The 6,385-nt window shown below is 51.4% G+C and overlaps 1 protein-coding gene across 1 annotated transcript in view; it reads right to left on the minus strand.

The window, feature by feature from the left end:
• Positions 1-6,385, minus strand: part of LOC127003621 (mucin-2-like) — a 60,715-nt gene that overhangs the window by 26,029 nt on the left and 28,301 nt on the right. The window lies entirely within an intron of this gene.

Genomic DNA, 6,385 nt, shown 5'->3' on the forward strand with positions numbered 1-6,385 from the left:
ACAGTTAATAAGGCACAGTACAGGGGCACGGCAGACACGCACACCGGATGCACACAGCTCGCGAGCGGAGCACACCGCTCAACACTCTCTAAGTCAGACACGCCACCCTTGCTCGCAACTGCCCCAATGCCGACTCAGAACCTCCTGCCCGGCGGCCGGTTGCCCCGGGCTCCCCTCTGTCTCTCTTGTCCTAACAAGTAGAGTTGCACCATGCTGAGCTAACATTGCATCATGCTACAATTTCATCACATTACACATACACTCAATCACATACAGCACATTCGTAACACTATATATATATATATATATATATATATATATATATATATATATATATATATATATATATATATATTTATATATATATATATAGATATATATATATATATATATAAAGCAGTCACTGAATCATATTTTTAGCGGTTGTGGTGGGGGGGGGGGGTAGGGTTGGCAAGCGAGGCATGAGGGAAGGGTGGAGGTGGTAGGGAGCCAAAGACTCGGAAGTGCCCGAGTGTCGCGTGACCTGCCATCTAGATCTGTGTTCGGCGTGTTGCCGTCCTGCCTTCAAGCTCCGGTGATTGGATTGGATTGGACCGCCTGAAACGAAGGTGATACCCCGGAGCTGCGCCCTAAGACTGCAGGTGCCAGACACCACCGACACAGACACAGCAATGGCCAAGAGCCCCAAGACCAGCAGCACGATCTCCTCGTCCGAGACGCGGATGCAACGGAAGCGAAAACTCTGGGGCTCTCACGACGACGCCGATCACTCCGGCGACACCACCACCACCAACACCAACACCACCAAGAGACTCCGCGGCTCACACACCACCGCGGAGCCCTTCACCAACACCAACACCAAGAGACTCCGCGGCTCACACACCACCGCGGAGCCCTTCACCAACACCAACACCACCACCAACACCACCACCAAGAGACTCCGTGGCTCACACACCACCAAGGAGCCCTTCACCAACACCAACACCAACACCATCAACACCACCAAGAGACTCCGCAGCTCACACACCACCAAGGAGCCCTTCACCAACACCAACACCAACACCATCAACACCACCAAGAGACTCCACGGCTCACACACCACCAAGGAGCCCTTCACCAACACTAACACCAAGAGACTTCGCGGCTCACACGCCGCCGCGGAGCCCTTCGCCAACACCACCACCAAGAGACTTCGCGGCTCACACGCCGCTCACCACCACCAAGAGACTTCGCGGCTCACACGCCGCCGCGGAGCCCTTCGCCAACACCACCACCAAGAGACTTCGCGGCTCACACGCCGCCGCGGAGCCCTTCGCCAACACCACCACCAAGAGACTTCGCGGCTCACACGCCGCCGCCGCGGACACCAACACCACAAAGAGACTCCGCGGCTCACACACCACCGCGGAGCCCTTCACCAACACCAACACCAAGAGACTTCGCGGCTCACACGCCGCCGCGGAGCCCTTCGCCAACACCAACACCAAGAGACTTCGCGGCTCACACGCCGCCGCGGAGCCCTTCGCCAACACCAACACCAAGAGACTTCGCGGCTCACACGCCGCCGCGGAGCCCTTCGCCAACACCAACACTAAGAGACTTCGCGGCTCACACGCCGCCGCGGAGCCCTTCGCCAACACAAACACCAACATCAAGAGACTCCGCGGCTCGCACGACGCCGCCGCGGACTCCCTCCCCGTCAGCAAGAAAGGCAAAGTGGCGAAGCAGCAGCACGTCAGCCCCAGGCAGGACACACGTCCCGACGAGCGAGTTGCCGCGTCACAGAACAAAGTGAAATGTTCTGCTCATACCTCAAGAAAGAGACCACCATCGCCATCGCCGCAGCCCACCCCACCGAGGAGGAGGCCGAGGCTGAGCGCCTGGCTCAAGGCTCAAGGTGAACAAGACCAAGCACTTCGAGAACCTGACGCGTTAACCGGCGTCTGCCGAGACGCGGAAAACCTCGTCGGCAGGCAGCGGCCGGCCGCCGCAGCGCTCCCCACCACACCACCGCTTCTACTGGCGCTGCCGCAGGCTCTCCTTGGAGCAGCAGCGGGCGAGGGGGAGGCTGGAGTCTGTTGGCGTGCCCGTGCTGACCCGCTGTGAGGTGAAGGCGCTGCGCGGCCATAGGAGGAACTATCTCGGCAAAGGCTCGTAGGGAAGGTGCGTGAAGGGCCGTGACCCTCGCACGGGGCAGGAGCTAGTGCTGAAGACCTTCCACAAGAGGCTCCTGCAGTGGCTGGTGCACGAGACCGCCACGCTGAGGAAGCTGCGCCGCGTGCCTGGCCTGCAGCGACTGGTCCGGGTCTGCGTCAAGACGCGCCAACTCGTGAGTCTCTTCGCCGGCGCCACCCTCGAGGATTACTTAACGGCGACGCCTCGCTCCGCCGCCACCGCCCTCCGCGTCTTCCTGCAGGCCGCCCGCACGCTGCAGGCCATGGGCGAGGCGGGCTACGCCCACAACGACGTCAAGCCCGACAACGTGTGCGCGCTGGAACAGTAGGGGCGCGGCGGCCTCGAAGTCACCGTTATCGACCTGGGCGTGACGTTTTCCGTGGGCACCCGCGGCTTCTACAAGCCCTGCACGAGCACGGCCAAGTACCCGTGGCTGGCCCCGGAACTGCTGCTCGGCACAGGGCCGTGCGGCGAGGCCAGCGACGCCTACAGGCTGGCCTTCCTCATGCAGGAGGTGCTGGGCCACGTGGAGCGCCGCCCCTCGCTGGCCCCCGTCGAGGACTGGCTGGAGCGCGCCTTCAGCTGCGACCCTGACGCCCGTCCCGGCCTTGCCGTGCTGCGGGAGGTGCTGCAGACGGCGCTGGAGGAGGAGGGGGGGAGGGGATGCAGTAAGGTGGCTGCGAGGCGGAGGACACGAAGTAGCGGGATGAAGTGAAGGCAGTTTTGTGGTGAACCTTCGCGACGCCCGCGTGGAAAGGATGAACAGACAACGCCGACTTGGCGGATCACTAACAGACAAAGAACAGACTGACAGACAGACAGGCCGCCGACTTGGTGGATCACTAACAAACAATGAACAGACTGACAGACAGACAGGCTGCCTACTTGGCGGATTACTAACAGACAATGAACAGACTGACAGACAGACAGGCCGCCTACTTGACGGAACACTAACAGACAATGAACAGACTGACAGACAGACAGGCCGCCGACTTGGCGGATCACTAACAGACAATGAACAGACTGACAGACAAGCACATCGGCTCCCAAACAGCAGTGTTGTTCAGTGGCTGCTGTTGCCCTGAAGGACAGCCTGACGGATGTCCTGCCGACAAGGACAACGTTTATCCACATTGCACCATTCACAAGACCATTATTTCTTTCGTTCACACACCAACCTAACTGTGGTAAAGTTTCTACACGTCTCTTAAGCAGGAACTGATGGACCTAAAATGGGGCTTGAGGAGAAGAAAGGAACAGCAGTAGTGGTAGTAGTAGTAGTAGTAGTAGTTGTAGTAGTTGTAGTAGTAGTAGTAGTAGTAGTAGTAGTAGTAGTAGTAGTAGTAGTAGTAGTAGTAGTAGTAGTAGTAGTAGTAGTAGTAGTAGTAGTAGTAGTAGTAGTAGTAGTAGTAGTAGATGATGGTGGTGATGGTGGTGGTGGTAGTGGTAGATAATGGTGGTGGTGGTGGTAGTTAACAACAACCACACCCACTACCAAACCAAATCTAATCTAACCTAACTTCTCCTCAACAGACCTAACCCATACGAACCTAACCTAACCACCACACCCACTACCACACGAGCACTGATAACACCACCACACAAGGCATGATGATGGGTAAGTAGGACTGAGAGTTGACGGGAAAATTACCCAGACGCAACGACACCATAATGTGGACGGGGAAAGGTCAGGGTTGAAGTCTCCGATCGATTCTTTCCATTTTATTTTCTCTCTTTGTTACCGAGGCGAAGGGGAAACGTGAAGAAAGGATGGGAAAGGTCAAGGGGAATAATTTAACCTTTTCCTTCCCCATTTTCTTTTTTTTTTGGTCACCATATTGCACGGAAACATGAATTCCTATTATATTTCCTTCTCTCACTGCGTACAAAAAGGAAAAAGGAATACCGGCATGCAATATTACCGTCCATGCTAGTAACCCTGATAAAAAAATACTCACCAGATGGCAGCAGCTTCGTTCTTTATCTTTAACTCCTTTATCGTGACACCATAAAGTAGACAGATGCGTCCCTATTTTTTCCGGTCATATTACCAATCAGTAATGTGTTGGTGATAAGAATAATAGTATATATACGATAAAAATTTTACCCCGTAGTGTCAGAAAATATATCAAAGGAACGCGTCTAAATTGAATAGCGAAGGCATATCAGGAGAAGGTATCTTAACAGCGAAAATATATCATGGGAACGAGTCTTAAGAGCGCGTAATAAAAGAAAGACCTGACGAAGATGTTCCCATATTACAAACCTTTATATAATCACACTCGCAGAAACAAACTATGATGAGCTTGTTCTTGACTAGTTAGGGACGACTCAACACTGCCAGTCTGACGCTGCACCTAATCTTCAGCGAGACTCCTTAATTAATTAAGGAGATATTGCCAAGCTTGTAAGAGGGACATTTTTTTTACAGGAAAGTAACTGGCTCAGGGGAAAATAATAATGCCAAAATGTCCACTGGCGCTGTTTCTGTAAAGAGTTGATAGAGTAGCCGAAAGAGGGCCAAAATCGAATGGAGGGGGGGGTTTAATACTCTCCTCCTAAAAACGTCAAGGCGTAGGCAGGAGGAAATACAAAGGAAGGCTGTTTTAGGAAAAGCTTATCCCGGAACTCTTTGGGGCGCTTTCACAGTTCGCCATGATGGGTTAGTAAGCCTCCAAACCAATACTCAAGACTTCGAAAATTTCTTGTGTAGTGTCTTGTGTTCATATCTAAGTTAAAAAATTTGAGGAAACCATACACGGGAAATCTCTTGTATATCAGGCCAAGCATCAAAAACCTAACCGTTATGGAGCGTAAAAGATTGAATAGTTTGGATTGGGCGATTACAAAGCCACTGTGTTGCACTGTGATTGCCTCTTACTGAACGCCTCACTGGTGGTCTGTCTGTCTGTCTGGTCGCCTCCCCGCAACACTCGCCGTGGGTCGTTGCTGTGATCCCGTTACCTGTTGTCCTTGAAACCCCCAAAATGGTAGGCTTGTAACGCCACCACAAGTTCCGCCCCAGAGATTTACAGCCACACACATCGAGTAACCATCAATCATTACACCAAACACACAAACAACAAAAAATAGTAATAGACGCTAACAGAAGCTCAATAACCCCACACATATTTTCATACCGTCTCACACACACATGCACACACACGCAAACAGAAAAAAAGCAAAAAAGCAGAAAAACAGATGAGAAAAGAGTAAAGAGAGATGTGAGATAGTTCAGCTTTCCAGGCATAGAATTAGGTACGAACACACACGCAAACAAACACACAAAGACCCAGAACACTAACGTAAGCGGAACAAGTTCCTCAAGGTTCAGTTTTAGGCCCGCTTTTATTCATTATCTACATCAATGACATAAACAATGGGATAACTAGTGATATAGGTAAATTTGCAGATGACATCAAAATAGGACGCACTATTAGGACAAGGGAGGATGCTAGAGCACTGCAGGAGGATCTCAACAAACTGTCAGCTTAGTCAGAGGAATGGCAGATGAATTTTAACATCACCAAGTGTAGCGTACTAAGTGTAGGAACACGCAATACATTACACATGTATAGTTTAGACTCCACAGCGATAGGTAGAGCAGAGTGTGAAAGGGATTTGGGAGTGTTAGTGAACTCTGACCTAAAACTAAGGAAGCAATGTATAAGTGCAAGGAATAGGGCTAACAGGGTATTAGGCTTTATTAACAGGACGGTAACCAACAGGAGTGCAGAGGTCCTCCTCAGACTCTATTTAGCATTAGTTAGGCCACACTTAGATTATGCTGTCCAGTTTTGGTGCCCACACTACAGAATAGACATCAACTTGCTAGAATCAGCTCAGAGGAGGATGACCAAGATGATTCAGGGGCTGAGGAACCTCCCTTATCAAGAAAGGCTGAAACATATCAACTTACATTTACTAGAAAGACGAAGAGTGCGAGGAGATCTGATAGAAGTATTCAAATGGATCAAGGGTTACAACAAAAGCGATATACGTAAAGTACTAAGAATTAGTCAGCAGGATAGAGCACGCAGTAATGGCTTTAAATTAGAAAAGTATAGATTTAGGAGATATATAGGCAAGCATTGGTTTAGTAATAGGGTGGTGGGGGAATGGAATAGACTCAGCAATCACATAGTGAGTGCAGGGACGATAGCTTGTTTGAAGAGTGGACTGGATAGCTACATGGACGAGGACGACAGGT

Source organism: Eriocheir sinensis, chromosome 25, assembly GCF_024679095.1.
Source record: "Eriocheir sinensis breed Jianghai 21 chromosome 25, ASM2467909v1, whole genome shotgun sequence".
Taxonomy (NCBI): Eukaryota; Metazoa; Arthropoda; class Malacostraca; order Decapoda; family Varunidae; genus Eriocheir; species Eriocheir sinensis.